This window comes from Haemorhous mexicanus, chromosome W, assembly GCF_027477595.1.
Source record: "Haemorhous mexicanus isolate bHaeMex1 chromosome W, bHaeMex1.pri, whole genome shotgun sequence".
Classification (NCBI taxonomy): Eukaryota; Metazoa; Chordata; class Aves; order Passeriformes; family Fringillidae; genus Haemorhous; species Haemorhous mexicanus.
In genome coordinates, this window is record NC_082380.1 from 3,103,123 (window position 1) to 3,126,780 (window position 23,658).

General features: G+C 41.0%; 1 pseudogene; it reads left to right on the top strand.

Annotated features, from left to right (window-relative positions):
* Positions 1 to 23,658, top strand: part of LOC132341407 (3-hydroxy-3-methylglutaryl-coenzyme A reductase-like) — a 50,431-nt pseudogene that overhangs the window by 6,060 nt on the left and 20,713 nt on the right.

A 23,658-nucleotide genomic window follows, 5' to 3' on the forward strand; every position in this document is an offset into this window, starting at 1 on the left:
GTAGCAAACATACGACACTACCTTTTATTGGTTTTGATGTCTTTAAACCTAGGGAGATAGGTAAGTTTTGTAGCTTATCCAAAAAATATTTCCTACCAAGGTATGCAGTTGCCTTATCTCCTAAATGCAGAATTCTACTTATACTGAGTCTGAGTTCAGCTGAATGAAAATAGTATCATGAGCTTAAGTTAAAATTCAAGTTTATGTAAAATTAATTTAACAGTATGTCCTGGATCCAGAGAGGGGACAGAGTTTTAGTGCTGCATGAGTGTGATCAAGTTGTTATTCTACACCAGAAACATCACTGCTGGAGGGCATGGTTTTGGTAGGAAAAGCCAGGTGCTCCTACCGGAAGTTAGCCATTTTTACCTCCTTCTGGAAAGGTGTTAGCATCAACCCCAATGGACTCAGTCCCTCTGCCACCTTGCCATTTCCCCCTTGTGTTTTTCCTCCAAAGAGCCGCTATGGACTGTCGCTGTTGAGTAAGAAATGATGCAGACTCACCAGAAGGTTGGTTTGCATGAAAAACCGCTTTAATATGAAAGCCCTTCTCCTTTAATAGACTCTTCCAACACATTCTCCTTGATTGGCTAATGAACAAAAACACTTTTCTCACAAACAAACCTTGAGAAGAACAGGAAAACAGAGTAGAAAAACACCACCTGCAGGTTGTTTATAATAACAAGCTATCATTGTTTCTCTACAACTCCCAAAAAAGTCTCACAAGTCCACTGCAAGAAAACTAATCTTGTTTTCTCGCTCTCTGACCAGGCTGTCACATTCACAATGGACCATGGTGCTGAAAGGAACAGTGGTGAAAAAGTGAATAAACTGTAGTGCTTTACCAACAGCGCCAATGGGGAGGCTGCCATGGGAAAGGACCGGCAGGGGTGACCCCACAATGCATCAGTGTTAGAAGCAGTGCCAGAGACACCCATGTGGAACTGAGCTCAGCAGACCAGCAGCATGATCCCTCCTTGGACAACCTAGCTTTTGGGGTCTTTGTTTTGTCACTGTTTTTTATTATTTTGGGCTGGGGGGGCAGGAAATACTAGCCATGGGAGCTCCCCCGCCGTATTGCCTTTCTTCCTGACAATCACATGGGCAGGATACAGGAATGGTCGCCATATTGCCTTTGTCTGGGGAAGCCATGCGGACATCATCTATAGGAAGTGTCCACCAACTTGCTTTTGTTTCTGGTGGTGAACACCTTTTGTAGGTAAAGCAGCTTCTCTGTTTGGATACTTCTGCCGTTATTGCTGCTGTTTTTGTTGTGTCTCATTCCGTTGCTTTGTGCTTTTATTAAATTGCTATCTCAACCCATTATCTTTTTTTTTTTTTGGTCTCTCCCTTACCGGAAGGGGCAAGGGAAGGAGAATAGTTTATTTGGAGTTTAATTTCCTGCTGGTGTTAAAACCAGCATACAGTATTAAATTAATTTTATTTAATACTGTTTAAGGCTTAATAAGATTCAGTAAGTCTGTGAAATACTAGACTTTAATAATACTGGCTCTTGATAGCTTTAGCTGTAACTTCCAGATTAAAGGTTATGGGAGCTTGCCGTTAAAATGTGATTGGATATATGCCAATTCCTGTAGGTGTAGCAGGGCCACTATTTTTGGATTACAGAGTTTCATGTTCCAATGGCAAAAACAGAAGGATGTCTTGTAGCAAGCACAGAGGATGTAGAACAATATATGTAAATAATTGTTTGACTAGCTTGAAAAAATTATTTCTTATAAAACATATTTGGGGGTGATACTGATGCCTTAAAGATCTAGGAATAAAACAACACACTTTTGAGATAATATTAGTATAGGAGGTAGTATAAAGGCTGGTCTTTACTGGAGGCAAATTAGCATAACTGACAAGAATCCTCAATTAGAAGCACAAGTGATGAGGTAATTCTCTTTTCTGACACCCCCCCACCATCCGAACTAAACTGTGCTTATGAAAATGTGTCTAGGGAGGGTATTTCATCCTTGGCTCCCAGGAAGAACCAAGATAAGATAGGAACCTCAGACTCCCGGGGCTTGGAGCATCTGGAATATGTTTTGACTTTCTGCCTATCAGGGTAGGGAAAAGTACTGGAGCTAGCTAGAAAATATATAACTATAAAATAGTCTACAGAGCTAGCAATATATATGAAGGAAATATGAAAGCAAAAATCATTCTGGCATCAATACAAGGTGTGGGTTTTTTTAGGGTTGTCTTTTGGTTTTGTGTGGGTTTTGTTTTTTTTTTAACTTCCTAAAAACTAATATTTACTTTCAGTAATCTTGTTTTGTTTCCCTTCTGCTTTGATTTTTGGCTCAGTGGAGGAGCAAGTAGCCGTATTCTGGCAGATGGGATGACTCAAGGACCTGTTGTAAGACTGCCCACTATTTGCCAGACTGCAGGAGTCAAAATTTGACTTGAAAGCCCTGAAGGCTTTGAAATAATGAAGGAAGCTTTCGACAGTACAAGTACGTTAGTAAAATCACTATTCCAGCCTTATTACCTGATATTAGACTTCTATTGAGGGTGAAAGGCTAAATACTGTAGTATGGGAAATTACAGCCATTTGAGCTATTCCATGTTCTGTGAATCTAAGAAAACAAAAGTTACTCTGGCTATATACCAAGGCTAGTAATAAACATTTTCTGATAAAAAGTGGTAAAACAACTAGATCATAGCAATGAATACATTTGCCTGTTGTAATACTTAGAACATAATTTTGTCAAAGCATTTAAAAATTAATTTAAAGCAGTTATTATTAAAAAGTCATTGTTAACATTAGTAGTATCATCTGAAAGACTAGGTTCCAAAGTCTGAATTTATTTGTGATGTTTGAGAGAATATGGGATAAACTAATACTAGAACTGAAATGCTTACAAAATGTAAAACAGTATTAAGTTCATTTCAAGCCCTAGAATTTCTTCTAAGACTTTATGATTACCAGCTTTCTTTAGAAAGATTTGGAAAGATATTTCCTTGTGAGTTATGTTTCTTACCAATCTTACAAGTGTCACCCAGGGACATATGTATATTTTGGCAAGAATCAACTCATGGTGCTGTTTAAATGCAGTGTTTCCCAGTTTTTATCTGTATGAATAAATCTTTGACTTGTGGAGCTTGCACTGTTGTTGAAGATAGCAAGGGTTTTGCCTTGCTGTAAAACTGACATCAGAATTTCCAAAGGCCTCTTTTTTTGTTTATACCAAGAAGTTGGATGTTTTAGGGAATATAGAGGAGTTAAATTTATGTTACCTTTTTGGGATATTTTATTTCATGAAGTCCAGAGATGTAAAACACAAAAAGACAGTGAGCACTTTTAAAGTGAATATTTACTTGAAAGAAATATGTGCATGGTAGCTGAGATGTTTTTCTCCTGCACTGAAAGAGAAGTACAGATAGCACAGCATAGTTAACAGTGCCATCTGATATTATTTACTGTCATTTTGACACTTAAAACTAACGTAATCTTTTTCCTTAAGGTTTATAAGTAATTAAATTTTTTTGCAAATTTGCCCATCTACAAAAACTTATCATCAGTTTGGCTGATCATAACCTTTACATCCATTTTCAGTCTGGAACAGGGGATGCAATGGAAATGAACATGATTTCAAAAGTAAGGTCCAGTTCCCTTAAGTCTCTCCAATAAATGTGTATTTGTTTTGAAAAGAAAAAAATTGTATCCTACCAATCTGTAACTACCTGGCATGGGAGAACAGAAAGACAAGGCATAAGCGGTGTTTGCAGTAATATAAAGTAATAAAAGTGTTTGTCCTTGTCAAGTATAAACAAGCATAGGATGAGAACAAAGAAAAAAGGTTAAAGTAACCTTGTATTTTAAATATTTTTTTTCACAATATTTTTGATACTATGGAAGTTAAGATTGACGCTGTTGAGTCAGGTACGGATGAAATGACTCCATGGTTAAGAAGGCGAAAAAGAGAGATCTTTATTAAGGGGTAGAGTCCTTTCATAACCAGGATCGCTAAGGTGAAATATGATTGGTCTCAAAGTAAAAACCTTTCACACTATTGGTGAACTATGAATAGCACACTCTGAAGGTACATATCTATAAACAACATGAATCGAAAGAGAGATAATAATTGTTTTCATTCTTCTTCTATAAGTTTCCCAGGCCTGAAGCCTGGGAGAATTCTCTTTGAACTGAGAATCTCCACATAAGATGTTTGCTCTGTTGCTTTGGGACAAAGATGTTTATCTAGTAATTAATCTGTTACTGTGTTTATTATTCCTTGTAAATAAGGGATTAGAAATCAGGTGAGTGCCAGCAGGGGGATGTTCTCTAGTTTTGTTTGTTTGATTGGTTTTGGGGTTTTATGCAAACATGTGGATGAACCTTAGACATGACCCAAAGAGTGGGGGGAGGGGGGAGTGCCTTATTCTGTTTGAGATTAATCATATATAGAATAGGCAAGCAATATTAACGTTTATCTGAACCATTATATAAATGGGTCTGGCCATAGGCCGATACTAAATATAGCAGATCTTTTGCCTGACTTCCTACCACTATGTCCAAAGTTAACTAATTTCATGCCTATAGTGTCTGCCTTGGTCCATGTTGTATCTTCAGTATGGCAAGCATATGCCCATTTACCTAGAATGTAGAGAGTCAATATGTACTGGGAAGAACCAGTTATTCCCCATATAATTCCCAAATGGCTAAAAAAAGGATAGTGACAAGATTTTTGTTTTTCTCTCTCTCCTATTTCACATTCCTTCCTGAAATCATGTTCTTTTGTTATTTTCTTCAGCTGGAAATGATGACCTAGTCAGACTTAATCTAATCTTGCTGTTCCACTGTCCTTGAGTAGCTTCTTTTACAACCATAATGATATATTAGCCCTACATCTGGTTCTCTTTTAACAGGGTACTGAAAAAGCACTGGCAAGGTTACATGAAGAGTTTCATGATCTTCAGGTTATAGCTATTAGTGGTAACTATTGTACAGACAAAAAACCTGCTGCTATAAACTGAACGCAAGGAAGAGGGAAGTGTGTTGACTGCAAAGCACTCATTCAAGCCAAGGTTGTTAGAGGGGTGTCTGCTTTATTTATTTGTTGCGCTGGTTTGAAGATAAACCAGTGGGAAGAATTATCCCCACACGAATACCTTTGAGACATTTCAAGTCAGAGCTACATTTTAATAGGAAAATTACAATAAAGGCAATAGTACAGAAACACTGGCTTAAACTGGCAGAGGCAGAATACGACCTGACATGCTGTTGGTCAGGGTGGTGGTAGCAGTTTGATTAAATGGTGGCTACAGTCCTATTGGAGTGGTGAATGTGGTTTTGTTGAAGAGGTGATACTATGGAAAAGTCTGGTCCTTTTCTGGATGTTGGGTGGTGATTGTCAAAAGCTCTTGTCTGTAGCAATAGGACACGAAATGAACGACACGCACACGGTGAAATGTCCAAGGTAAAAAGAAGGGCAGTTTATTTTCGAACTCCAGTATTTACAGACTTTCAAAAGTGACCATGGAGGATGAAATTGCCACCTCTCCAGCCACACTGGTCAAACCAACAGTCCATCAATTTTCTCCTCCTCCAGAAAGGAATGCAAAACAGTCATTATTTACAGAAATGCACATGAGAAAGTTTGTTACAAGAATTTAAACATCAGAAGGCTTAGAAGAACTTGGAAGAACAGGGCGACACTTGTCCTCTGGGTATCCAGTGCTGGTATTGTGGTGTTCCAAGCCCCAGATTATATACAGGCAGGATTTTCCAGTACCTCCTCCAGGGTGGGGAATTTTACAATGCAATGGTGTAATTCTATGAGTCATTCTGGGGAGTCTTTGATGGCCCATTAGCAGAGATGGCCCCCCTTTAGGCTGGGTGTGCCTTGGACAGCTGTTGCAAATGACCCACCATTAGCCTCTTATCAGAAGGTGATGTCGGTGGTGATAGAATACATATTTTGGTTACACCTTACATTGTAACCCAAGACATTTGCTTATTAAAATGCATACATTTTACAAAACTGATGCATATTTTACATCACAGATATTAACTGTAAATTGTGTTTTATGTAAGGATGATTCTACATGTATTTTTAGACTACTGTTGTAGGATAAGTAATTTTTCCTGGGAACATTTTATAGTAGGTATTTTTTCCTTTCACTGTTTCTTCTAAGATCATATGCTGCATATTTAATGATGGCTATCTACTTGAAGGCATTAGGATTTTCACTTTTTCACCATTGAAAATCTTGTGCTACAGTTTTGATAGATTTTTTAAAAATTGTTTTTAACACATGGAATTTTGCCTGACATTGTGCACAGTTCATTTTGAACATTTTACTCCTTTATTGTCTCTTATGAGAAATGAAGCCCGCTACTCAGTTAAAATTCAAAGAAAATATAATAAGGGACAATAGGGGACAAAGTCAATAAAGCAAAAGGAACAGCACTGGGTGCTTAGCCGCAGCCAGAGGCACACCAGTCAACACAGCAATACCCCTTATATACCCTGGGTATTGCATCAGCCTAATACATATTCATAAATGGTCATATACATTCAAACATTTTAACAGAGTTCCCCCTCCATTCTGCCTTTTTGGAGCATGTGCAGTTGTCCTAGTCGTGGTCATTTGTTACTTTTAGACACATTTAACAGGTTTCGATTCCTTCATTGGTTAAACGTTAACATTACAACAACTCTTTACCAACACTGGTATCACAACACAACATGCGCATTAAAAGAACTCTAAACTTTCGCAAAACTTCTTTTATGTGATGGCTAAAAACTGGCCTGGAAGCCTCACAGGCACAAGTAACCATGACCTTAAGTCCATCAGCCTATACCTGTGATAGAAAGGAAACATCTTTGGGAGAGATGGCACAGAGAGGCAGAGGGACTTGGCTGCAGAGAATGGATGCCAACCAATCCCTGACAAGCATGTATACCATCAGCTATTGGTCAGTGTGATAGTGGGGCCCTAAAAAAATGTTAAGATAAGACTCTGAAATGTTAAGCTTTGGGTTTCACCTGCATAAGTAGTATGATAAATGATATAATTGCTAGATGTGATGATTATTTAGTAATTAAAATAATTATTGTATAATAATAAGAAGAACCATGAGAAATTGTATGTACCTAATCCAAGGAGGCTATGCTTGGATGAAATCTATGTATACAATTGAACAACACAAGTTTAATAATTAACATGAAAGTTATATAACGGTAGAATATAAAAACATGTTCATCCCGAACTTATGTCGGAGTCAGATTTGGGTTTGTACCCCTGACACCCAGAGCTCTTCAATAAAAGCACCTGCATATAATCATTTCTCGTGATTATGTGTTCCTGAATGCTAACATTTTGGCGACCCAGATGGGACCCTGTGAGTGCTGCTGAGCGAGTTCGCGACTGCATCACGCTCCAGCTGGCACCGAGGGATTCTTGGGGAGCCCATTGGCCACGACCGCCTCTGCCGCTCACAACGTCCCTGGGAAAGAGGTAAGGTGCTTTTATTTTGGTTTGGGTGCCTGCCAATAAGACCCAGCGAAAGCTACGCTTGGTTGGGCTAAAGAATTCCTGGTGGTATTGCCTAGGCGCCGTTCCGTAAGACAATCGCGAAAGCGTTGCAGGATCGACATTTGTGGTATATTTTTGGATGGAGAAGCTCAAAGGGATTTTGGGCAGCAATGCCTCTATTCCACAAACTTCTCCTTTGTGGCGCGTATTAGCACATTGGAAACAGGGAAATTTGGGGGAAGAATTACATAAAGCTAAGTTGATTAATTATTGTAATACATGGCGGCCAGAATTTGTCTTGGAGAATGGCGAAAAATGGCCAAAATACAGGACTTTGCAATATAGCACCATTTCGCAGTTAATGTCGTTTTGTAAGCAAGAAGGAAAATGGGATGAGGTTCCGTATGTTGATTTGCTTTTCTATTTACGGGAAAAGCCAGAATGGCAGGATGAATGTGGATTAATGATGGTTAGAGCATCTGCAAGAAATAAGTGCGGGGTTTGCAAGAAACATTGTCTAGAACACTTGGCGATGAAAGAAAGTCTGAGTAGGGAAAATTATGCAGATATTGATTTACAGGAAGCTCCAATAAGACCAAGAGAACCCAGCCCTACCCCACCTGATTCATCTGTCCCTATCCCACTGCCTTTCCCTACCACATGTAATCCTGAGCCTGTGTCATCTAGTACACCTTTCCCTCTTTTTTCTCCTCTCCCATCGTCACCTGATCCCTCTTCCTCGGAGGATGAGAAAAAACCTAACTGTGATAGAAAGGAGAGGGGGGGATGATAGTGAAAAAACAATGGTAATAAATCAGTGACTCCAGTAGCCCACAGAACCCGAAGCCGGTCAAAGCTTGCCCTGGTTGTGGAAAGAAAAGACATAGGCAGACAAAAACGGACCGTGATTGCCCCCTTGCGACAAGGTGTAGGAGCGGAAGGGCCAGTGTTTATAAAGGTGCCTTTTTCTCCTGCTGATTTAATTATTTGGAAACAGTCAGCTGGAACTTATAGAGAAAACCCTGATAAGGTGGCACGAGTAGTAAAAATGATCATGAAAACTCAGAATCCTGACTAGGATGATATACAGGTAATATTACTTTAATGGATTCCACCGAGAAAGAAACGGCACTTAAAGCAGCCCAAGAAAGGGCAAGGGAGGATATCAGAAACGGGCTCGTAACAGGAAATTTAGATCTCAATTTCCCAACTGAGGATCCAATATGGGACCCTTATTTATTTTGCAATATGAGGAGACTACAGAAATACCAGGAGTGGATCCAAATAGGAGTTCAGAATCCTGTGCCCAAAAACATAAATTGGTCTAAACTATATAAGGTTCGGTAGGAAAAGAAAGAATCTCCCGCTTCGTTTTTGGAGAGGCTTAAGGAGGCAGCAAGGAAATATACAGATCTCCAAATAGACACAGAACAAGCAAAGGTTCAGCTCGCTCTCATATTCTTGGGACAGTCACAATACTATATTCGGAAGAAATTGCAAAACTTAGAAGGGGAGGAATTAAGGAATCTGGATAAGCTACTTGAGGTAGCCTGGAAGGTATATAATAATCGCGAAAGAGAAGATAGTAAAAGGCAGCAGCAAAATATTTTGGCAGGAATACAAGGAAAAGGGAACCCAAATTTCAGGGGACGTGGCAGAGGTAGTCGTGGTAGAGGACGACTTATGCAAGGGTTAAGCCTAAATCAATGTGCGTATTTCAAGCGGGAGGGGCATTGGAAGAGAGAGTGCCCAAACAACCCAAACAACCGGTTTCACCAGGGCAATCGGTTCCAGCAGGAAAACATTGCCAAGGCGATGGTGTTAGGCGAATATAACAGCTGACTAGACGTGGAACCCGTAAAACAGGTTAAAGAACCTGTCATAACTATACAGCTAGGGCATAAGGAAATCAAATTTCTAGTGGATACTGGAGCTACCTATTCCATGCTGAATGATCTACAAGGAAAAATTGGAAATAAGCAAACAACAATCGTTGGGGCTACAGGGAAGGAGGAAAATCGGCCATTCTTGCAACCCCTAGATTTGTGTTTTGGGAACAAGACTTTAACGCATGAATTCCTATATGTACCTGAGTGTCCAATTCCGCTTTTAGGGAGGGATCTGCTGGCGAAACTTGATGCGATAATAACCTTTGAAAACGGGGAACTTGTAATGAAAATACCTGAATCAAAGATGGGACAGATTTTAATGATCAAAGAAAAACCAGTTCCCTCTATCCCTAGGGAGGTAGATGATGCAGTGATTCCTTCTGTATGGGAAACGGATATACCAGGGAAATCTAAATTGGCACAACCAGTGCATGTAGAGTTAAAGGAAGGGGCAAGGGCTGTACAAATCAAACAGTATCCCATAAAACCAGAAGCACGGCAAGGAATAGTAAAGACTATTGAGAAATTCTTGAAGTACCAAATTTTGGAAGAATGTGAATCAGAATTTAACACACCAATATTGCCAGTAAAGAAACCAAATGGTGAATATAGATTAGTGCAGGATTTGAGAGCAATAAATAAAATAACAAAAGACATTTATCCAGCAGTAACAAATCCCTACACATTGCTAACATCCGTAAAGGAGATATATAAATGGTTTACTGCAATTGATTTAAAAGATGCCTTTTTCTGCATTCCCCTTGACAAAGAAAGTAGGAAACTGTTTGCCTTTGAGTGGGAAAACCCAGGGAACGGAAGAAAGACCCAGCTCACCTGGACACGATTACCAGAAAGATTTAAGAACAGTCCAACCTTATTTGGAAACCAACTGGCAAAGGAGCTGGAAATTTGGACCGAAAATGGGCAAGTACCAAGAGACCAATACCTATTGTTGCAGTATGTTGATGATATACTAATAGCTACAGAAGAAAAAGCAACCTGTATAGAAGTAACCATTGAGATTTTAAATTCACTGGGAATGGGAGGTTACAAAGTATCCAGAGGAAAGGCACAAATTGCGCAACAGACTGTGATCTACCTGGGATGTGAAATTTCACAAGGGCAATGAAAACTAGATACTAACCGTATCCAAGCTATCTGTGCTATTCTAGAGCCCCAGAACTTACATGAGCTGCGAGTCTTCCTCAGGATGGAAGGATGGCGTCGCTTGTGGATCATGGACTATGGACTGATTGCGAAACCCCTGTACGAAGCTCAGAAGACGCAGCCATTCACCTGGGGCAAGCCACAAAAGGAAGCCTTCCTAAAACTAAAAGAGGCACTGATGACTGCTCCAGCATTAGGGTTACCTGATCTGTCTAAAGATTTTCAGCTGTTTGTTCATGAAAGGCTACGCCTTGCACTAGGAGTCCTGACCCAACGTCTGGGAAGCTGGAAAAGGCCGGTGGGCTACTTTTCCAAACAACATGACAACATAAGCGCCGGGTGGCCTCCATGTCTGCTGGCGGTCGCAGCCACTGTGATGCTGATACAAGAAGCTAGGAAGCTTACTATGGGAAGGCACATAGATGTCTATGTACCACACATGGTAACCACTGTCTTAGAACAGAAAGGGGGGCCATTGGCTATCTCCAAGCAGGATGATAAAATTCCAGGTAGTCCTGACTGAGCAGGATGATGTCACATTAAAAACAACTAACCTTTTGAATCCAGCTTTGTTCCTAGGTACCACAACTGAAGAAGGCCCATTGGAACACGACTGTGTAGAGGTAATAGAGTACACCTATTCAGCGAGAGAAGACTTGAAAGACGTCCCACTAGAGCAGCCAGAGTGGGAGCTATTTACAGATGGGAGCAGCTTCGTGGAAAACGGAACCAGATATGCTGGATATGCAGTAACAACAGTCAGCACAGTAGTGAAGGCAAAAACATTACCACCAAATACATCTGCCCAGAAGGCAGAACTGGTTGCTCTAACCAGAGCACTAGAATTAAGTGAAGGGAAAAAGGTAAATATATGGACTGACTCAAAATATGCTTTTGGGGTGGTGCATGTACACGGAGCACTGTGGAAAGAAAGGGGATTATTGTCTTCTCGAGGTATGCATATTAAACACCAAGATGCAGTCCTGCAATTGATAAAAGCAGTACAAAAACCTGAACAAGTGGCAATTATACATTGTAAAGCACACCAATCAGGAAACTCCAAAATCTGTGAAGGAAATCGAAAGGCAGACTGGGCAGCCTGACAGGTTGCTCGAGAGGTGCAAACAACAATGGCATTGATACCTTCAAAGCTCAATATATCCCAATTTAATCTGCCTCCAAAACCAAGATATTCAGTAGAAGATGAGAGACTGGCACGTTCACTAAATGCACAAAAGAACTCGGAAGGATGGTATTTGACTGCACAAGGACAGACAGTGGTACCCCCCTTGATAATGAGAGAAGTTCTAAAAATTAAACATATCGAATGTCATTGGGGTGCAGAGGCATTGGTAAAATTGCTGAAGCAGAGTTTAATTTCGGTACGGATGTTAACAATGGCAAAATCAGTCATGTCAAAATGTGATATCTGCTTGAAAAACAACCCAGTGGCTAGGCGACAGGCACAGCTAGGAAGAATTCGGATAGGAATAGAGCCAGGAGACTACTGGCAGGTAGATTTCGTAGAATTGCCAAGAACTCGAGGATACAAATACCTGTTAGTAGGGGTTGACACATTTTCCGGATGGCCAGAAGCCCTTCCCTGTCGCACAAACCAAGCAAAAGAAACAGTTAAGTGGTTACTACAGGAAATTATTCCCAGGTTCGTGGTACCCCTAGGGGTATCATCAGATAGGGGGCCCCATTTCGCAGGTACAGTAGTAAAAGAAGTAAGTAGATTGCTGGGGATAACTTGGGACCTCCACACACCGTGGAGACTCCAGTCAAGTGGACAGGTAGAGAGGATGAATCAGACACTAAAGAGGCAAATCAGTAAAATATGCCAAGAAGCCAAGCTGCAGTAGCCCCAGGCTTTGCCAATAGAACTGTTGAGGATTAGGATAAAACCTAGGAGCGGGATGTCAGTCAGTCCTTATGAGATATTGTATGGGAAACCATATGAATCTCCTGAGCCTAACCCTAATGTACGCGTTACAGGAAAGCAGGAAGTGTATAATTATGTTCTGTCTCTTGGGAAAACTTTAGCTCGGCTCCGGAGCATCCTCGTGTGGAATAGACCAATAACTCTCGAGAACCCAGTTCATAGCATACTTCCAGGAGACGAGGTGTACATTAAAAACGGGAACGAAGAACCGCTGAAAGAAAAGTGGAGTGGACCCTATCAGGTACTGCTGACCACCTTTACAGCAGTGAAAGTAGCCGGCGTGGACCCCTGGATTCACTATACCCGAGTGAAGAAAGTCCATCCTGGATCACAGACTGTGTAAACTATGGAACCAAGACTGCAGATAAGATGTGTTTAATTACTTTGAGAATGCTATTAGTAATTGTGCTAATGTTATGGTCATTAATGTCTTTGGGATGTGGAATGCAAAAAGATCAACTAACCACTCTTCATTCTAGAATGAAGAGAGAGGCAGAAACACAAGTGATAAAAATTTCTAATGCAGTTCGAGCTGAGAATGTAATGATTGGATTAGTCAAAGATTTTGCCAAAATACAGAACACCAGTAGAATAACTGCCTGTCTGCCAATACCAAAGGCAGCAGGAGACCCAGTAAATTGGGGAATCCTAGCATCAAAACTACCTGAAATACAAAAGAACAAAACAATTGCATGCAAACAGGTACTCGAACCGAGACAGGTGGTCAAGGAAACTTGGGAGAAAGTAGGAACATGGATGAGACCTATGAGCCAGAAAGACTGTATTCTAAGTGATGGCATACTAGGAACCCCTATGGGACAGTCGGGAGGCATCACACAATGGCAATGCTATTTGCCACACTATAAAAAGATCATAGAAAATGTTACAGAAACCACTCTGGTATGGAAGTGTGAGGCCAAGGATCAGAAAGATCAGATAGAGCCTTGGGACAGTGCGTGGTCTGTGAGTATACTTCAAAAATTCCAATATATGGCAAACACCCCTTGGTGTATTAAGTGGGAAGGTTCTGAGAGTGAAACAGATCCAGCAGTAACATACACTGCCACTAGTAGCAGAATGTGGGCAGACAAAGTAAGTTGGTGGGCATGCAATAAAACTTATGACTGCACTTCTGATGATGCAGAGATAAAACAGATGCCACCCCTGGCAATAGCCCTACAGATTGGTTGTGCTTGCAGATGGATCAAACATAAACAAGGCAAAATGAATTATAAAGTGGTTATAGGATGTACCAGGAGTACAATTAAAAGTCCAGGACAATTTGTATGGGCAACAAGCGATGGTACCTGGACAACACATCTGCCTGTAGATGGGAAAGTAAAGGAAATTACTTTGGGCCTCCCAACCTTATGTCCAATTTGGAAAAAGTCCCCATTTAATGGAAAACATGAACTTCTGCAGATAAGAGCAAGACGAGAAGTTCTAGACAATGAAAATCCAGATGACACTTGGCAAGAACCCTCTAGTGGAGTGAAATTTAGGTGGGCCCTAGAGTCTTTGCTCGGTCCTATAGCAAACTATCAGAATAGAGAGATGCTGTACAAACTTACAGGCCGAGTAGATAGACTAGCAAGAATCACCCGGGAAGGATTTAAAGAATTAAACGTACAATTACAAGCCACCCCAAAAATGACTTTGCAAAATCGATTAGCCTTAGATTTGTTACTCCTGAAGGAGCATGGAGTATGTGGATTTTTAAAGGGACGAGTTGATCATTGCTGCGTTCACATCCCAAATGTAACTGCAAATGTAGAATATGACATCAGTCAGTTGAAACAAATAGAGCATGAGGCACAAGAAGATTAAAAGGATTTGACTACAAGCTGGTTAGGAAAAATCTTTAAAGGGTTAGGGTGGAATGTGAGTTCATGGATTAAATCTATCATTGAGAGTGTGATAATCTTACTAATTGTATTCTTAGCAATTTGGTTAGTTTACAGCACTTTAAGGAGAGAAATACAGAAGAAAACGTCCTGGAACCAGAAAATAATAAAGGCACTGACACGAGATCCACGCCCACTATCTTCTGGTTCTCCAGCCCGTGATAGCATCCACGACAACTTTTACATCAACCCTGGATTTGAAGAACATCAAGCATAAATTGAGAAGTAAAGGACTGTATCAAGTGAAAACATTTACACCTATAGTGAAGTGAAAATGCTTTCAAAGGGGGGAGAATGATAGTGGCGCCCTGGAAAAATGTTAAGATAAGACTCTGAAATGTTAAGCCTTGTGTTTTACCTGCGTAAGTAGCATGATAAATGATATAATTGTTAGGTGGTATGATTGTTTAGTAATTAAAAGTAATTATTGTATAATCATAAGAAGAACCCTGAGAAACTGTATGTTCCTAATCTAAGGAGGCTATGCTTGGCCGAAATCTATGTATACAATTTAACAGTACAAGTTTAATAATTAACATGAAAGTTATATAACGGTAGAATATAAAAACATGTTCATCCTGAACCTATGTCGGAGTCAGATTTGGGTTTGTACCCCTGACACCCAGAGCTCTTCAATAAAAGCACCTGCATATAATCATTTCTCGTGATTATGTATTCCTGAACGCTAACAAGTATACTGGGTGACACCAAGATTCTAGGCAATTGGGGTCAACCATATATAAGCAACTGGTGAATAATAATGTTTTGCTATTGCCACATGAACCGTGGGGTGTCATGTCATGTTCGTCTCAACTGCGACGCTTGCAGAAGTCAACATTATAAAACACATAGTATTCACTCTAACAATTGCAAAAGCCAACACTGTAATATATTTATCACACTCTTTTACAAATCTGGCATTCTCTTCGAAGTTTAATTGCCCCCCTAACTACAATAAAAACCAATAATCAGGTGCTTAATTCCAAAGCTGCCTTGCATGATGAAAGATACCCTTTATAACCAGCACCAGTCCTAGCCCCTGGGAAACTTGTCCTACATCATAGAAACTGTCTTGGACTCTTTTCTACCTGAGGTCAGAAGATTGGCTATATGTGTCAAACTAAATCCACTGTCTATTACCTGGTTGCCAGCCCTGGCCATGACAGACAATATCTAGGGAGGCATTTACTACACCATAGTCAGAATAGACTTCCATCAACATGTTAAAGAGTGTGTGAATTAGTGCTTTAGTATTAGCTGGATCTTTTTCTTCTTCCAAGTAATTTGTTCAGTCCCTTCTGTGAAACTACACAAACTTTTTGTAATAATATACTGTAGGAGGTTAGGATTGTAATTTTCTTTTTTTCTTTTTCTCTCAGGGAATTTTGTCCCATCTGTTGCTAAGAGACAATAATGACTGGTACTAAAGAGACAAAATAAGTGACCAAAGTGGGGGGAGGGGTGCAGGTGGCTGCAGTCTTGTAGCTGAGAGGCATTCTCTTTTGAAGGGCAGAGATGAAATTTTGGACTGAGGAGTGAGGAGCTGGGATGGCTCCTCTCTCTCACTCTCAGAATCAAGGGGGAGAAAGGATGCAGTTCCTGTGGGAAGAATTCACCACCACTGTGGAGTCCTGTCTCCTACTGTCTTCTCCAACCATAAGTGAGGCTCGGCTCGTAAGAGCAGCCGTTGGACTGGGACCTTATTAACACCCTACCTCACTGGAAAGGATCCTTACCATCTTCTTGGGTGCCTCAGGGAAAAACCCCGACTCTGAGCTCCCTCCCCCCTCTGAGGGAGCCTTTCCTGGCTGCATTCAGGAGCCCAGCTGCCGCTGCCCAGTCCTGCTGTTTTTTCTGCTGCTGCTTTGGGTTTTTTGCTACATTGTAACCCAGCACCCGGTGCCAGCTGGGACATTCCACAGCTCCTGCTACAGTGGTGGAGTGTTTGCTACACTTTGTTTGCTGCCCCGGGTGTGCCTGCCTCTGCCATTCCAGCCGCTGTTCCAAGGCTCCTGCTACAGCCCATCTCACCATCTGGAGTGGCACTGGAACTGGCTGCCCACTGAGAATTTATAAAGGAAGCCCCTTTTCTATCTCTTCCACTGGTGCACCCACTATTACCCACATGGAGAAGGCAGCTGAGCTCACCCCACAGCGCCCCCTGCAGCAATGAGAGAATCATTGCATCTGCCCTGCCCAGCCAGGAGCCAACAGCACCCCTACCGTCTGTGACTTATAACTACACCAAAGGGGAAAATCCCAGACAGCTGAGAGAAGGCTGTTGTTTGGTTTCTGCTTTTGTTGTTGCTGCTGTTGTTGTTTGCTTGCCTTGTTCTACATATACATACTAGTAAAGAACTGTTATTCCTTTTCCCATATCTTTGCCTCAAAGGACCTTAATTTCAAGGTTTTAATAATTCGGAGGGAAAAGGGTCATATTTTCCATTCCAAGGGAGGTTCCTGCCTTCCTTAGCATGATGCCTAAAGAGGCTACCTGGAACAGAAGCTAGACAGTGTTAAAGGAATAAAGTAGGTATTTATTAAAAGGCCTTCAAAGGATATACCTCGAGCAGTACAAGAGCCCAGCGGTGGCTCTATCCAAGATGGACCCAAGATGGATGCAAGATGGACGACCAGACACGTGTTTTCATGTCGCAATAAAAACAGACGGGACTCTTGTTTCTTTGTGCAGAAAAGCTAAATCTCTATTGCATAGCTCATATTTTTATAGGAATATCAGAAGGCACCATGTTAAATCCAATTTGTTAACAATCCACTGAAACTCAGTTCATTGGTCAGTAAATGGCCAGGGTGCATGTCCATCAAACCTCTCTATTTCTGGATAGTTTACATGTTTTCTTCATGGATTCTCATGGGATAGACTTCTTGTTTTTGCAGGTGCAACCTATTTTTCTCACAAGAATAGATTGTTATACAAACTTGACGCTGTCAAGACGGTCACAACAGACTGAAGAACACACTGTAGTTAAGAAGGTTTCTCTCTGTTAATTTGACAGCATGCTGTCTTTTATAGTCTTTCACAAAGTTTATACTTATACACTGGTTAAAATAAATCAATAGGGCATTCACTGGAGCAAAGCAACCTGCCCTCATTTATCTCTTTTTCTCTCCCTCGTTTCCATGCTGATGGCCTTGGTAAAGCTCCTTTCAGGAGCAAAGGCGATGTTTATCAGATTTTCTTCTATCACTAATGCCCTCTGACTCACAGGCCACCTGTGAGCCCCTTCCACACAAACTGGTTCTCATTCCTATAATTCTTTCTCATGGGAGCTTAACAGGCTAGCTAGCAATTGCACTTAGCCAAAGTAGCAGGCCTAAGCCATGATTTTACAAAGCCTTTCTTTTATAAGGTTCCACCGATACGCAACATTTTCACACTTTTATAAGTTTTCATCCATTTACATATTGGGGTAATTGTCCAATTACAGCTTCAGGTTATGAAATCCCATCCTCCTAGACGGCTTTCTTCAATTCACCTTTGTTTATACTTTTTTGGGCCTGAAGCTGCAAGTGACCTTGGTTCTCAGGCTGGAAAAGGATTATTTTGCCTAACTAAGCTGTGAAGAGAACTTAGCAACACTCTATATGAAGTTCAGAGGTACACACTAATGCAGTACAGAATCTGAAAAATATGAAAACTAAAACTTAAGGCATCATTTCCCGCATTTAGAAGCTTGACAAGGCCTTTACCTTGTTGAGTCTATTCTAAATGTCTACTAAAAAATAGGTATTTAATAATAGAAAAATATCTAACAACAGTAAATATCTGATAATAGATAAATATCAAACAACAACAATAATAATAAACTATTATAAACAGTAATAAATATATAACAGTTGAGACATGGGGTCAGGAATTAGAGGGGTATTGATTAAAAATAGATATTTAGATGAAATATTGTTTAATATTTGCTGCATTTTACTGTGCTAACTGCCTGTAAAGGGAAGACAGGGTATACCTGGGGGACAGGGTATACGTGTGAGAGCAACATGAACAAATGCAGGGATGTGTGATAAGGGAGGGATGATGTTCATCAAAACAGGATAAAGTTACAAGGCTACCAAGATAACAAGGCTCCTCTGGACCCCCGAACCAGATCAAACCAACCTCATGGTTTGGACTGTGTCCAAAGGATCAGTAAGTATGGGCAAGAAGATGGGGTGAAAAAGTCAGCTCTGATGAAGACCCCTTAATTCCCCTGTGACCCCCAAGGACCCCCAAGATGACCACCAGAGACATAGTACACAGGTGCAAGGGCACGATAAGATAATTAAGATTAGGGACAAGGTGGAGCCAGGAAATGAATATGCATTGATGCATTGCAAAACCTAATGTATATGTAACATTTTAGAGGATAAAAAAGATCGCTGAGAGAGGGTAGGGGCACATGTCTTTGTGGCTGCATCCCGCATGCACCCAGACAAAAATATGTACCTACTTTATAACTCACTTTGAGTTATAGAATCTTTCCGTGTATCACAGTAGTAATGTTAGCGTTCAGGAACACATAATCACGAGAAATGATTATATGCAGGTGCTTTTATTGAAGAGCTCTGGGTGTCAGGGGTACAAACCCAAATCTGACTCCGACATAGGTTCAGGATGAACATGTTTTTATATTCTACCGTTATATAACTTTCATGTTAATTATTAAACTTGTACTGTTAAATTGTATACATAGATTTCGGCCAAGCATAGCCTCCTTAGATTAGGAACATACAGTTTCTCAGGGTTCTTCTTATGATTATACAATAATTACTTTTAATTACTAAACAATCATACCACCTAACAATTATATCATTTATCATGCTACTTACGCAGGTAAAACACAAGGCTTAACATTTCAGAGTCTTATCTTAACATTTTTCCAGGGCGCCACTATCATTCTCCCCCCTTTGAAAGCATTTTCACTTCACTATAGGTGTAAATGTTTTCACTTGATACAGTCCTTTACTTCTCAATTTATGCTTGATGTTCTTCAAATCCAGGGTTGATGTAAAAGTTGTCGTGGATGCTATCACGGGCTGGAGAACCAGAAGATAGTGGGCGTGGATCTCGTGTCAGTGCCTTTATTATTTTCTGGTTCCAGGACGTTTTCTTCTGTATTTCTCTCCTTAAAGTGCTGTAAACTAACCAAATTGCTAAGAATACAATTAGTAAGATTATCACACTCTCAATGATAGATTTAATCCATGAACTCACATTCCACCCTAACCCTTTAAAGATTTTTCCTAACCAGCTTGTAGTCAAATCCTTTTAATCTTCTTGTGCCTCATGCTCTATTTGTTTCAACTGACTGATGTCATATTCTACATTTGCAGTTACATTTGGGATGTGAACGCAGCAATGATCAACTCGTCCCTTTAAAAATCCACATACTCCATGCTCCTTCAGGAGTAACAAATCTAAGGCTAATCGATTTTGCAAAGTCATTTTTGGGGTGGCTTGTAATTGTACGTTTAATTCTTTAAATCCTTCCCGGGTGATTCTTGCTAGTCTATCTACTCGGCCTGTAAGTTTGTACAGCATCTCTCTATTCTGATAGTTTGCTATAGGACCGAGCAAAGACTCTAGGGCCCACCTAAATTTCACTCCACTAGAGGGTTCTTGCCAAGTGTCATCTGGATTTTCATTGTCTAGAACTTCTCGTCTTGCTCTTATCTGCAGAAGTTCATGTTTTCCATTAAATGGGGACTTTTTCCAAATTGGACATAAGGTTGGGAGGCCCAAAGTAATTTCCTTTACTTTCCCATCTACAGGCAGATGTGTTGTCCAGGTACCATCGCTTGTTGCCCATACAAATTGTCCTGGACTTTTAATTGTACTCCTGGTACATCCTATAACCACTTTATAATTCATTTTGCCTTGTTTATGTTTGATCCATCTGCAAGCACAACCAATCTGTAGGGCTATTGCCAGGGGTGGCATCTGTTTTATCTCTGCATCATCAGAAGTGCAGTCATAAGTTTTATTGCATGCCCACCAACTTACTTTGTCTGCCCACATTCTGCTACTAGTGGCAGTGTATGTTACTGCTGGATCTGTTTCACTCTCAGAACCTTCCCACTTAATACACCAAGGGGTGTTTGCCATATATTGGAATTTTTGAAGTATACTCACAGACCACGCACTGTCCCAAGGCTCTATCTGATCTTTCTGATCCTTGGCCTCACACTTCCATACCAGAGTGGTTTCTGTAACATTTTCTATGATCTTTTTATAGTGTGGCAAATAGCATTGCCATTGTGTGATGCCTCCCGACTGTCCCATAGGGGTTCCTAGTATGCCATCACTTAGAATACAGTCTTTCTGGCTCATAGGTCTCATCCATGTTCCTACTTTCTCCCAAGTTTCCTTGACCACCTGTCTCGGTTCGAGTACCTGTTTGCATGCAATTGTTTTGTTCTTTTGTATTTCAGGTAGTTTTGATGCTAGGATTCCCCAATTTACTGGGTCTCCTGCTGCCTTTGGTATTGGCAGACAGGCAGTTATTCTACTGGTGTTCTGTATTTTGGCAAAATCTTTGACTAATCCAATCATTACATTCTCAGCTCGAACTGCATTAGAAATTTTTATCACTTGTGTTTCTGCCTCTCTCTTCATTCTAGAATGAAGAGTGGTTAGTTGATCTTTTTGCATTCCACATCCCAAAGACATTAATGACCATAACATTAGCACAATTACTAATAGCATTCTCAAAGTAATTAAACACATCTTATCTGCAGTCTTGGTTCCATAGTTTACACAGTCTGTGATCCAGGATGGACTTTCTTCACTCGGGTATAGTGAATCCAGGGGTCCACGCCGGCTACTTTCACTGCTGTAAAGGTGGTCAGCAGTACCTGATAGGGTCCACTCCACTTTTCTTTCAGCGGTTCTTCGTTCCCGTTTTTAATGTACACCTCGTCTCCTGGAAGTATGCTATGAACTGGGTTCTCGAGAGTTATTGGTCTATTCCACACGAGGATGCTCCGGAGCCGAGCTAAAGTTTTCCCAAGAGACAGAACATAATTATACACTTCCTGCTTTCCTGTAACGTGTACATTAGGGTTAGGCTCAGGAGATTCATATGGTTTCCCATACAATATCTCATAAGGACTGACTGACATCCCGCTCCTAGGTTTTATCCTAATCCTCAACAGTTCTATTGGCAAAGCCTGGGGCTACTGCAGCTTGGCTTCTTGGCATATTTTACTGATTTGCCTCTTTAGTGTCTGATTCATCCTCTCTACCTGTCCACTTGACTGGAGTCTCCACGGTGTGTGGAGGTCCCAAGTTATCCCCAGCAATCTACTTACTTCTTTTACTACTGTACCTGCGAAATGGGGCCCCCTATCTGATGATACCCCTAGGGGTACCACGAACCTGGGAATAATTTCCTGTAGTAACCACTTAACTGTTTCTTTTGCTTGGTTTGTGCGACAGGGAAGGGCTTCTGGCCATCCGGAAAATGTGTCAACCCCTACTAACAGGTATTTGTATCCTCGAGTTCTTGGCAATTCTACGAAATCTACCTGCCAGTAGTCTCCTGGCTCTATTCCTATCCGAATTCTTCCTAGCTGTGCCTGTCGCCTAGCCACTGGGTTGTTTTTCAAGCAGATATCACATTTTGACATGACTGATTTTGCCATTGTTAACATCCGTACCGAAATTAAACTCTGCTTCAGCAATTTTACCAATGCCTCTGCACCCCAATGACATTCGATATGTTTAATTTTTAGAACTTCTCTCATTATCAAGGGGGGTACCACTGTCTGTCCTTGTGCAGTCAAATACCATCCTTCCGAGTTCTTTTGTGCATTTAGTGAACGTGCCAGTCTCTCATCTTCTACTGAATATCTTGGTTTTGGAGGCAGATTAAATTGGGATATATTGAGCTTTGAAGGTATCAATGCCATTGTTGTTTGCACCTCTCGAGCAACCTGTCAGGCTGCCCAGTCTGCCTTTCGATTTCCTTCACAGATTTTGGAGTTTCCTGATTGGTGTGCTTTACAATGTATAATTGCCACTTGTTCAGGTTTTTGTACTGCTTTTATCAATTGCAGGACTGCATCTTGGTGTTTAATATGCATACCTCGAGAAGACAATAATCCCCTTTCTTTCCACAGTGCTCCGTGTACATGCACCACCCCAAAAGCATATTTTGAGTCAGTCCATATATTTACCTTTTTCCCTTCACTTAATTCTAGTGCTCTGGTTAGAGCAACCAGTTCTGCCTTCTGGGCAGATGTATTTGGTGGTAATGTTTTTGCCTCCACTACTGTGCTGACTGTTGTTACTGCATATCCAGCATATCTGGTTCCGTTTTCCACGAAGCTGCTCCCATCTGTAAATAGCTCCCACTCTGGCTGCTCTAGTGGGACGTCTTTCAAGTCTTCTCTCGCTGAATAGGTGTACTCTATTACCTCTACACAGTCGTGTTCCAATGGGCCTTCTTCAGTTGTGGTACCTAGGAACAAAGCTGGATTCAAAAGGTTAGTTGTTTTTAATGTGACATCATCCTGCTCAGTCAGGACTACCTGGAATTTTATCATCCTGCTTGGAGATAGCCAATGGCCCCCCTTTCTGTTCTAAGACAGTGGTTACCATGTGTGGTACATAGACATCTATGTGCCTTCCCATAGTAAGCTTCCTAGCTTCTTGTATCAGCATCACAGTGGCTGCGACCGCCAGCAGACATGGAGGCCACCCGGCGCTTATGTTGTCATGTTGTTTGGAAAAGTAGCCCACCGGCCTTTTCCAGCTTCCCAGACGTTGGGTCAGGACTCCTAGTGCAAGGCGTAGCCTTTCATGAACAAACAGCTGAAAATCTTTAGACAGATCAGGTAACCCTAATGCTGGAGCAGTCATCAGTGCCTCTTTTAGTTTTAGGAAGGCTTCCTTTTGTGGCTTGCCCCAGGTGAATGGCTGCGTCTTCTGAGCTTCGTACAGGGGTTTCGCAATCAGTCCATAGTCCATGATCCACAAGCGACGCCATCCTTCCATCCTGAGGAAGACTCGCAGCTCATGTAAGTTCTGGGGCTCTAGAATAGCACAGATAGCTTGGATACGGTTAGTATCTAGTTTTCATTGCCCTTGTGAAATTTCACATCCCAGGTAGATCACAGTCTGTTGCGCAATTTGTGCCTTTCCTCTGGATACTTTGTAACCTCCCATTCCCAGTGAATTTAAAATCTCAATGGTTACTTCTATACAGGTTGCTTTTTCTTCTGTAGCTATTAGTATATCATCAACATA